This window comes from Geotrypetes seraphini, chromosome 6 (assembly GCF_902459505.1).
Source record: "Geotrypetes seraphini chromosome 6, aGeoSer1.1, whole genome shotgun sequence".
In the NCBI taxonomy this organism is placed as follows: domain Eukaryota; kingdom Metazoa; phylum Chordata; class Amphibia; order Gymnophiona; family Dermophiidae; genus Geotrypetes; species Geotrypetes seraphini.
In genome coordinates this window covers 243,126,171-243,138,550 of record NC_047089.1, presented here as the reverse complement: position 1 = coordinate 243,138,550, position 12,380 = coordinate 243,126,171, and positions in this window count along the sequence as shown.

Genomic DNA, 12,380 nt, shown 5'->3' with positions numbered 1-12,380 from the left:
CAATACGAGTTCATACAGTATACACGCGTCACATCGTCACAACTGAGCCGATGGTTCTTCTCTCTCTGACGCTACAGGAGTGTAGTGACTGTTCTAAACAAGCAAAGTCTTGCAATATGAGTACATACAGTATACACGCGTCCCATCATCACAGCTGAGCCGATGGTTCTTCTCTCTCTGATGCTGCGGTAGTGTAGTGATTGTTCTAAACGAGCAAACTCTTGCAATACGAGTTCATACAGTATACACGCGTCCCATCATCACAGCTGAGCCGATGGTTCTTCTTTCTCTGACGCTGCGGGAGTGTAGTGACTGTTCTAAACGAGCGAGGTCTTGCAATACGAGTACATACAGTATACACGCGTCCCATCATCACAACTGAGCCGATGGTTCTTCTCTCTCTGACGCTGCGGGAGTGTAATGACTGTTCTAAACGAGCGAGGTCTTGCAAAACGAGTTCATACAATATACACGCGTCCCATCATCACAACTGAGCCGATGGTTCTTCTTTCTCTGACGCTGCGCGAGTGTAGTGACTGTTCTAAATGAGCAAACTCTCGCAATACGTGCAATTCGAGTCCATACAGTATACACGGGTCCCATCATCACAACTGAGCCGATGGTTCTTCTCTCTCTGACGCTGCGGGAGTGTAGTGACTGTTCTAAACGAGCGAGGTCTTGCAAAACGAGTCCATACAGTATACACGGGTCCCATCATCACAACTGAGCCGATGGTTCTTCTCTCTCTGATGCTGCGGGAGTGTAGTGACTGTTCTAAACGAGCGAGGTCTTGCAATACAAGTACGTCTAGTATTTTGTATCAAAGTTTTTGGGTTGTGGAACGAATCGTCTTGAGTTTCCATTATTTCCTTTGGGGAAATTCGCTTTGATATAAGAGTGCTTTGGATTACTAGCATCCTTCCGGAACGAATTATGCTCGCAAACCAAGGTTTGACTGTATTTTGGCTCAACTGACTTTACTGATTCAGTTTAGCCTAGAAGATAACAAGTGGTCTGAATTGTTCACCACCCCATCCTACACACTGTACAAATCGTATCTGTAGCTCTTAAAATGTACACGTACAGCCCACAGAGTCCAGAACGAACACCTAAAGAGTGGCTGCATGACCTGCTCTCACAGCATCTGGAGACCTCAGGGACCCGTCACCATTACTTGGGATACCTTTCTTTATTGCATTTTCAGAAGCTTCCGAGATTGCTCAGGGATTTCCCCGCCCCTAGCTGATTAGCAGTTAATGAAGTGTGTCATGATAGAAAGTTAAATATAGCAGTTGTTCATTCCATAAAGGAAGAAAGTGATGAAATCACGAACCTCTGACATTATTTAAAACTCTGTTGATTAGATGAATTCTTTCACACACACGTCCTTCACCTCCCGCTTCCCCGGAGATGGCCGCTGTGCGAGAGAACAGTGCCGAACTGAGCTCCTTATCTTTTCTCCTCAACCCGCCTCGCCCCTTCCCCGTTCTCTACAACGCTCTCATCCTCCCTGTCTTGTCGGCTCGCAACCTCGGGGTCATATTTGACTCGTCGCTCTCCTCGTAGGCAGCGGAACACTGTTTGATTTGGAGATTCCCAGGAGCCCCGCCTTAGCCCCAGTTGGGATCCTGCTTCACAGCCCATCACCAGCTCCCAACTCCACCTCCTACCACTTTAAATCTTCGGGGCAGCCACCATGCAACGTCAACGAGCAGGCCTGCCCCCACAAGTAGAGCGTGGCACAGTCGTTAAAGCTACAGCCTCAGCACCCTGAGGTGGTGGGTTCAAACCCACGCTGCTTCTTGTGACCCTGGGCAAGTCACTTAATCCCCTCCATTGCTCCAGGTACATTAGATAGATTGTGAGAGGGAAAAATGCTTCAGTACCTGAATAAATTCATGTAAACCCTTCCGAGCTCCCCTGGGAGAACAATAGAGAAAGCTAAATAATGTGAAAAGTTTCTGTCTCTGGTAACCAGAGCTGATACTGTGATGTCACAATGCCTCATTCCACCAATAATAGCCAACCTCATCAGTGATGTCACAATGGCTTGATTGTCCTATACTTGGCTCACTTTTGCTACAAGATTCCAAAGAATAGCAAGATTCCGGAATCCCAAAGAGCAACAAGATTCTCGAACTCCAAAGAGTAGGAATATTCCATGCTACTGATCCAGGGCAAGCAGTGGCTTCCCCCATGTCTTTCTCAATAACAGACTATGGACTTTTCCTCCAGGGACTTGTCCAAACCTTCCTTTAAACCAGCTACGCTATCCACTCTTACCACATCCTCTGGCAACGAGTTCCAGAGCTTAACTATTCTCTGAGTGAAAAAAATTTCCTCCAATTGGTTTTAAAAGTATTTCCCTGTAACTTCATTGAGTGTTCCCTAGTCTTTATAACTTTTTTTTTAGTGTTGCGTATGACTAGAAACTTCGATCCATTCTGAGAACAAATTGGTTCAGGAGCTGGATTGATGATTGGCCCTACTACCAAAAAAGATGTTCCCTTGCAGTGGCATAGCGAGGGTAGGAGGAGGCATCCCCCCCCCCCGCACCCTCTTCTCCACTCCCACTCCTTCTCCACTGTCCACGTCACACTTGTGCCCTCCCTTTCCACCCCCTGTGCCTCTTTAAACCTTCTCAAGCATGAGCAGCTTCTCTAGCCTGCAGCTCGCACTGCCGTTGGCTTTTCCTCTGATGCCATTTCCTGGCCTCACAACCTGGAAGTGGTTTCAGAGGGAGCCAGGACTGTGCTAGCAGCAGGATAGATTAGTTGCTCGCGCTGGCAAAGATTTTAAAGAGGTACAGGGGGCAGGGAAGGGAGGGCATAAGCATGGCATGGGGGGGTGGAGAGGTGCCTATGGCCCTACTAAGACGGTGCCCGGGGCAGCCCCCCCCCCTCACTATGCCACTGTTCCCTTGCTCTAGATCAGGGGTCTCAAAGTCCCTCCTTGAGGGCCGCAATCCAGTCGGGTTTTCAGGATTTCCCCAATGAATATGCATGAGATCTATGTGCGTGCCAGCTTTCAATGCATATTCATTGGGGAAATCCTGAAAACCCGACTGGATTGCGGCCCTCAAGGAAGGACTTTAAGACCCCTGCTCTAGATATATGCAGCACTGTACACATTTTTAGGCTGGTAGTTTCTCTAACCCTAGTGAGCTCCCAATCTGAGGAGTGTTTTTTGTATCTGGGGCAGTGAAGTGTTAAGTGACCTGCCCAGGGTCACAGAGAGCTTTACTGGGAATCAAACCCAATTCCCCAGGATCTCTTTGCCATTGTACTAACCTTTAAGCTACTCCTCCACTGGTAGAGGGGGAGGAGTCTGGAAAATAAATCCAGGGATGTAATTCTTCCATAATGGCCGAATAAAATCACAGCAATTCGTCTGATTTTTAATTTTTAAAAAAACATGATCACATTAGTTCATATTATCAAAAACTTCACTGGCTGCCGTTCGAGGCTAGAGTGTTGTTTAAATTTGTTTTAAAGTTTTATTTGGGTGAGCTCCATCTTATCTTGTTGCTCATTTTAGATTTTTTACATGTAAAAAAAATATACATAACATAGAAACATAGAAGATGACGGCAGATAAGGGCCCTAGCCCATCAGGTCTGCCCAAGTCTACTATCCTAGGGATCCCACTCCTGGTGACAGGTTCCCTTGGCTTAACCCTGTAAGGGATCCCACATGGGCATCCCATTTGCTCTTAAATTCTTACACGCTGTTTGCCTCGATCACCTGCACTGGGAGCTCGTTCCAAGGATCAACCACTCTCTCGGTGAAGAAATACTTTCTGGTGTCTGCAGCAGCCACTCTCTCCTCCTCTCCCTATTGGCTAAGGCTCTTAACATTTGCATCTCCTCTTCCTATAGGCTAAGGCTCTTTACACCTGCATTGTGATGTCATAGAACTTTCTGATTATAGAAACATAGAAACATGATGGCAGATGAAGGCCAAATGACCCATCATAGAAACATAGAAGATGATGGCAGAAAAGGGCTACAGCCCATCAAGTCTGCCCACTCTGCTTACCCACCCCCTGTCTATGCCCTAATGACCCAATTTCCTTATCTTGACCCTCTTAGGGATCCCACATGGGTATCCCATTTATTCTTAAATTCTTGCACGCTGTTTGTCTCAATCACCTGCACCGGGAGCTCGTTCCAAGGATCAACCACTCTCTCGGTGAAGAAATATTTCCTGGTGTCGCCATGAAATTTCCCGCCCCTGAGTTTGAGCGTATGCCCTCTTGTGTCTGAGAGGGCATTCGCTCAAACTCAGATCCAGTTGGTTTTATTTTCCCTCAGCAAAAGCTCGCCGCTTTAAGAAATTCCTAGATAGGACTCTGGCGTTTCAAGCAGGAGTAATGAATTCATGTTTGAACGTTTTTATTTCTCCAGCCCTCACTTATTATCAATTTCGGAAAGATCTTAAAACTTATCTATTTAAACAATGCAATATTTAATTGATTTCAAAATTATCATGATAAGCGGATTTCTTATTATTTTTATGGACCAATGTTTACAGTTTCTTATCTATTTTAGTATAAATAATTTGTATTGTGCCTATATTACTTTGAGTAAATTAGTGTCACATTTTGTTAGTCAGTATGTTTTGTTGAATTGTGTTACTTTCTTTTATAAGACACTAGCTGATGCCCCGGCGTTGCACGGGTATTTAATTATAGCAATAACACTGTAAATGGATTCAAATAAAGATACTTTATAGTGGTGAATGAAATTATTTTTTTACAGCTTTATAAAAAGTACAATATTCAAATTATAATTTGAAATATTTGACAAAATGAATACAATACACAAAACTTGATTATAAACAACATTTTTAGTTTCAACTCCAGGAGCAAGAACATATAAATTCTTGGGTGAACCCACCCTTGAGCAAGCAACATAGAGTTGACCATGGGAAAAACAGGGGGATCTTAAATCCACTCCACAGTATGTAATAGTCTGTCCCTGTGATTTGTTGATTGTGATAGAGAATGCAAGTCTCACTGGAATTTGCAAGCTCTTAAACTGAAAAGGAAGATGTGTTGCAAGTTTAGTTCAAATCGGGCAAGCCGTTTTTGCGTTGGCAGATTTTAACATTTTTGCCATTGACATGAATGGGTGAAATCAGATTTTCTGTTTGTAGCTCCGCCCACGTGTGCAGGAGGGCCCCGAGACCCCCAGAACATATCACCCCAGTTAGTGAGGGATCTGCATACCAAGTTTCGCTCAAATCGGTCAAGCCGTTTTAGATTTACTGTGAGAATGGCAGCTGTTTACATTTTTTCCATTGACATGAATGGGTGAAATCTGATGTTCTGTTTGTAGCTCCGCCCACGTGTGCAGGTGGGCCGCAAGACCCCCAAAACATATCACCCCAGGTAGTGAGGGATCTGCATACCAAGTTTCATTCAAATCGGTCAAGCCGTTTTTGAATTACTGTGAGAATGGCAGCGTTTTACTTTTTTTCCATTGACATGAATGGGTGAAATCTGATGTTCTGTTTGTAGCTCCGCCCACGTGTGCAGGTGGGCCGCAAGACCCCCAAAACATATCACCCCAGGTAGTGAGGGATCTGCATACCAAGTTTCATTCAAATCGGTCAAGCCGTTTTTGAATTACTGTGAGAATGGCAGCGTTTTACTTTTTTTCCATTGACATGAATGGGTGAAATCTGATGTTCTGTTTGTAGCTCCGCCCACGTGTGCAGGTGGGCCGCGAGACCCCCAGAACATATCACCCCAGGTAGTTGGAATTACTGTGAGAATGGCAGCTTTTTACATTTTTTCCATTGACATGAATGGGTGAAATCTGATTTTCTGTTTGTAGCTCCGCCCACGTGTGCAGGTGGGCCGTGAGACCCCCAGAACATATCACCCCAGGTAGTTGGAATTACTGTGAGAATGGCAGCTTTTTACATTTTTTCCATTGACATGAATGGGTGAAATCTGATTTTCTGTTTGTAGCTCCGCCCACGTGTGCAGGTGGGCCGCGAGACCCCCAGAACATATCACCCCAGGTAGTGAGGGATCAGCATATCAAGTTTCGTTCAAATCGGTCCCACAGCTTTTTACATTTTTTCCATTGACTTGAATGGGTGAAATCTGATTTTCTGTTTGTAGCTCCGCCCACGTGTGCAGGTGGGCAGCGAGACCCCCAGAACATATCACCCCAGGTAGTGAGGGATCTGCATACCAAGTTTCGTTCAAATCGGTCCCACAGCTTTTTACATTTTTTCCATTGACGTGAATGGGTGAAATCTGATTTTCTGTTTGTTGCTCCGCCCACGTGTGCAGGTGGGCCGCGAGACCCCCAGAACATATCACCCCAGGTAGTGAGGGATCTGCATACCAAGTTTCGTTCAAATCGGTCCCACAGCTTTTTACATTTTTTCCATTGACGTGAATGGGTGAAATCTGATTTTCTGTTTGTAGCTCCGCCCACGTGTGCAGGTGGGCCGCGAGACCCCCAGAACATATCATCCCAGGTAGTGAGGGATCTGCATACCAAGCTTCGTTCAAATCGGTCAAGCTGTTTTTGCGTGATCGCGGCACATACACACATACACACACACATACACACATACATACCTCCGATTTTATATATATATAGATTGTTATTTGGATCTGTCTTTTTAATTACTTGTTGTAATTACTATTGTGTAAACCGCCAAAAACTGATGGTTTGGCGGTTTATAAAAATAAACTATTATTATTATTAGAGAACAAGGCATGATAGACTGGGGGGGGGGACACTTTCCCTCAGCAACATGAGGTTTTTCAGTAGAACCAAAATGCCACCAAAATGGAAACTTTTCACCTAAATCGCCAGTTCTCAGCCCTGTCTTTGGGACACACTCAGGTTTTCAGGATTCCACCACTGAATAAACATGAGATAAATTTGCATGCACCACCTCCCCTGTATGCAAATCTATCTCATGCATACTCCTTGTGGGTATCCTGAAAACCTGATTGGCTGAGTGTGTCTTGAGGACTCAGTTGAAAATCTCTGCTTTAAACTCTTCACTTTAAATGTGTTTCTCAGCAACTAATCAAAAACATTTTCATTATTTTATTTATCTGTTAGCACTTTGTTGAGTTAAGGAACCTAAAATGAACCTACAAAGCCCTACATCGGAAAGGGCAATTCTTAGCCTTAAGGGCTCCTGGTGAAAAATAAAAGAGCAAACACACTTAATGGAGAATGCTTGTGAAAAAAATATTTCTTTATTGAATGTTATAGAAAACTACAAAGCAGACATCATTAGGCACGCCAATGATTTGAGCACGACACAGCTCATTACACACTAATTATAATAAGAAAACAAATCAGCGTATGTAATTTATGAAAGCATTTAACTATATATCACATTCTTCGTTAGTGTAACCCATTTTCGTTTGGCTGCACGTTCACTTTTCCTAAAAGCTTCCTGTGCTCCTGCAAAAGCCTCTGCTCTCCCTTCTGCTGGTTCACCAGTTTCAGACCCACGGCCTCCTGCCATGGATGCAGGACAGGAGCAAACCGGGTGGTGTAGGTGGGGCTGAGAGAGCTGATACAATTGCTTTTTATTTTGTGGGGAAGTGGAGGTGTGGTTAGAGCAATGGGTGGATAATCCAGCAAACCCTGGGTTCATATCCTACTTCTGAGGCTTGACTCAGAGGCACCCATGTAGATTATGGGGGCAATTTCATACAGTATGCCTTACATTAGGCACCAAAATGAGTGCTAAGTAGAGAATGACACGGTGACAAAATTCATCACCGTCCCCGTCCCCATGGGTAACCGCGGGAAACCATTTTCATGTCATTCTTTAAGTAGAGAGGGAAGAATCATCTCCCTGGACAATCTGCCTGCTTTTAAATATCAGCAGCAGTGGGAGATCAATTGCTTTTACACCTAAGCAGCAACGGAACCAACCCACCAAAAACCCACAGTCCCGGTCCTGCAAAAATATGACCACCCTCCCTGCAGTTCGCTAGGAAAATCAACTGCTTTTACACCTAAGCAGCAGCAGGACCGATCCAGCCAGGCATGTGAGCTCCTCCCTCTGCAGTCCATTGGAGAGATCAATCTACCTGCTTTTAAATATCAGCAACAGTGGGAAATCAACTGCTTTTACACCTCAGCAGCAGCGGAACTATCCGCAACTACCAAGAGCACACAGACCCGATCCAGCCAAGAGTGTGAGCTCCACCTCCCCCTGCAGTCCACTAGGAAGATCAACTGTTTTTTACACCTAAGCAGCAACAGGACCAGCCACCACTACCGAGAGCCCTTTGCCCTGATCCAGCCAAACAAGTAAGCTCTTCCCCCAGCATTCCGTTGGAAAAATCAATATGCTTGCTTTTAAATATTATCAGAAGTAGGAGATCAATGCTTTTACACCTAAGCAGCCTATAATAGGAGCCCTTGCCCCGATCCAACCAGGCATGTGAGCTCCTCCCCCTATATCCCGTTTAAGAGATCAATCTACCTGCTTTAAATATCAGCAGCAGTAGAAAAACAACTGCTTTTACATACAAGCAGCAGCGAGACCTACCGCAACCACCAAGAGCCCACAGACCCGATCCTGCCAGGAATGTGAACTCCTCCCCCTGCAGTCCATTGGAGAGATCAATCTGCCTGCTTTTAAATATCAGCAGCAGTGGAGATCAACTGCTTTTACACCTAAGCAGCAACGAGACCAGCCACAACCACCGAGAGCACACAGACCCGATCCTACCAAGAGTGTGAACTCTTCCCCCCATGCAATCCGCTAAGAAGATCGATTGTCGGCTCCGGGCGGCTTTCCCGCAGAGGAGAGAATCCTGCATTCACCGTGGGCCTCATCTGGGGCAGCCTCCTTGGAGCGGCTGGGGCACGGGCAGTGTGTCTGGGAGGGAATGCATGGATGGGAGAACATCGCAGGGGAGGAGACATAGGCATCCTGGGACTGTCTGTCAAGTCTCTTCCCTGAAGAAGCCCTTTCTGGAAACGTCAATCGCTCCTCCTAAACTTACTTGCTCCACTTCATCACTGACGCTGAAACCGTGGATTGAAGACAAAGTTTTATTTTATTTTTCTTTCCAGCTTATGATTTATCTTTAATCTTATCTATTGTTTTGCCTTTTGTCTTTGTTTTGTTCTATTTCTATCATTTAAATTTCTCCAGAATTCTACTGTTCAACGGCTCCCCCTTCTGCTTCTATTCCTTTCTCTCCTCTCTTCTACCTTCCAAAGTATTTAGATCAATGCTGTCTTGTTAAAATGTTTATTTTATTTTTATTTTTCCTCTAACTCTACTTTTCACTTCTCTATTACCCTCCAGGTACTTTAGTTAGATTGTGAGCCTTCGGGACAGTAAGGGAATTTTTCAAGTACCTTTCTTATTTCTAATCTTAATGTATATTTTCTGTAAACCGCTTAGAACCTAACGGATGTAGCGGTATATAAGAAATAAATTACATTACATTACATTACAACCACTGACCCACAAGCTTTGCTTTGAAGAATGCTGGTGTAGAAGGACTGAGGTTGAAACAGACACTGAAGAATGACAGTCTCTGGTATCCAGAGCAGATATTGTGATGTCATAATGCCTCATTCCACCAGTGCCTAACAACCAATCACATCAGTGATTTCACAATGGCTTCATTATCCTTGGCTCACATAAGAATCAGAGTATGAATGGCCACAGCCACTGACCCGCAAGCTTTGCTTTGAAGAATGCTGGTGTAGAAGGACTGAGGTTGAAACAGACACTGAAGAATGACAGTCTCTGGTATCCAGAGCAGATATTGTGATGTCATAATGCCTCATTCCACCAGTGCCTAAGAGCCAATCACATCAGTGATGTCACAATGGCTTCATTATCCTTGGCTCACATAAGAATCAGAGTATGAATGGCCACAACCACTGACCCGCAAGCTTTGCTCTGAAGAATGCTGGTGTAGAAGGACTGAGGTTGAAATAGACACTAGAAAATGACATGGGATTATTTCCCGCGGTTATCCGCGGGGACGGGAACGGTGATGAATTTTGTCACCGTGTCATTCTCTAGTGCTAAGCACAAATTCTATAGTGTCCAGATTTTGTTATAGGATACTAGAATAAGTCAACATTGAGATGCTAACATTTAATAATAATAATAACTTTATTCTTCTATACCGCCACAATCTTGCGACTTCTAGGAGGTTTACATTCAAGAGACCTAATGAATTTTGCATGGGGCAGATTTGCATGCCTATCACCTCCATTTTATGCAAATCTCTCTCATGCATATTCATTAGGTCTATCCCCAAAACCCGACTAGCTGATGGTCCTCTAGGACAGGGTTGGAAACCACCGCTCTAATCTATGCACATAACATTGTGACATACCCTCGTCTCACCTATGCACTTCTCCTTGTGAACTCCCCCTTGCATTAACACGCTATCCCTCAAATTCCATACAAATACTCAGATTTGCACACCCAAATTTGGGTGCAATCCTGAGATGTGCCCACAACTAAATTGGGCAAGGAGCGAGTAATTAGGCCCATGTGGGCCTTTTGGGGCTCAGGGGTGGGAGGGAGAGGGATTGTTGCTGCTCTGGAGGAGAGAGATCATTGCTGATTTGAAGGGGTGATGTGCATCGGCATAGTGTACAATTATATAAGAACATAAGAAGTTAACTCCTCTGAGGCAGATCAGAGGTCCATCTCGCCCAGCGGTCCGCTCCCGCGGCAGCCCATCAGGCCTATTGCCTGAGCAGTGGTCCCTGAATATCCCTATAACCTACCTCTACTCCTATCTGTACCCCTCAATCCCTTTATCCTCTAGGAACCTATCCAAACCTTCTTTGAAGCCCTGTAACGTGCTCCGGCCTATCACAGCCTCCAGAAGCGCGTTCCATGTATCCACCACCCTCTGGGTGAAAAAGAACTTCCTAGCGTTTGTTCTAAACCTGTCCCCTTTTAATTTCTCCGAGTACCCCCTTGTACTTGTGGTTCCCCATAATCTGAAAAATCTGTCCCTGTCTACCTTATCTATGCCCTTCAGGATCTTGAAGGTTTCTATCATGTCTCCTCTAAGTCTCCGCTTTTCCAGGGAGAACAGCCCCAGCTTTTTCAGTCTGTCAGTATATGAGAGGTTTTCCATACCCTTTATCAGTTTAGTTGCTCTTCTCTGGACTCCCTCAAGAACTGCCATGTCCTTCTTGAGGTACGGCGACCAGTACTGGACACAGTACTCCAGATGCGGGCGCACCATTGCATGATACAGTGGCAGGATGACTTCCTTCGTCCTGGTCGTGATATCCTTCTTAATGATACCCAACATTTTGTTTGCTTTCTTGAGGCTGTTGAGTGCTGTGCCGACGCCTTCAATGATGTGTCTACCATCACTCCCAGGTCTCTTTCAAGGTTACTTACCCCTAGCAGCGATCCCCCCATTTTGTAGGTGAACATCGGGTTCTTTTTCCCTACATGCATAACCTTGCATTTCCCTATGTTAAAGCTCATTTGCCACTTTTTGGCCCACTCTTCCAGTGTCGTTAGGTCCCTTTGGAGATCTTCGCAGTCTTCTGTGGTTTTAACCCTGCTGTAGAGATTGGTGTCATCCGCAAATTTAATAACCTCACATTTTGTTCCCGCCTCCAGGTCATTAATAAATATATTGAACAGGAGCGGTCCCAGCACCGACCCCTGAGGAACTCCGCTTGTGACCCATTGCCAGTCAGAGTAATGGCCTTTTACTCCAACCCTCTGTTTCCTGCCTGCCAGCCAGTTTTTGATCCATCGATGGACCTCCCCTTGCACCCCGTGATTCCACAGCTTCTTGAGTAGTCGTTCGTGTGGTACCTTGTCGAAGGCTTTTTGGAAGTCAAGGTAAATGATGTCTATGGATTCCCCTTTATCCACCTGGCTGTTTACTCCCTCAAAGAAATACAATAAGTTGGTGAGGCATGACCTACCCTTGCAGAAGCCGTGTTGACTCGACTTTAGCTGTCCATTGTTTTCTATGTGTTCACAGATGCTGTCCTTAATCAGTGCTTCCATCATCTTTCCCGGGACCAAGGTCAAGCTCACCGGCCTGTAGTTTCCCGGGTCACCCCTTGAACCCTTCTTGAAGATGGGCGTGACATTTGCTATTTTCCAGTCCTCCGGGATCTCTCCAGTTTTTAAGGATAGGTTACATATCTGCAAAGGGACCTAAGCAAACTGGAAGAGTGGGCAAATAAATGGCAAATGCGCTTTAACATAGAGAATGCAAGGTCATGCATATAGGGAAAAGGAACCCGATGTTCATCTACAAAATGGGGGGAGCGTTGCTGGGGGAAAGTAATCTTGAAAAAGACTTGGGTGTGCTGGTGGATACAACAATGAAATCATCAGCACAATGTGCAGCGACCT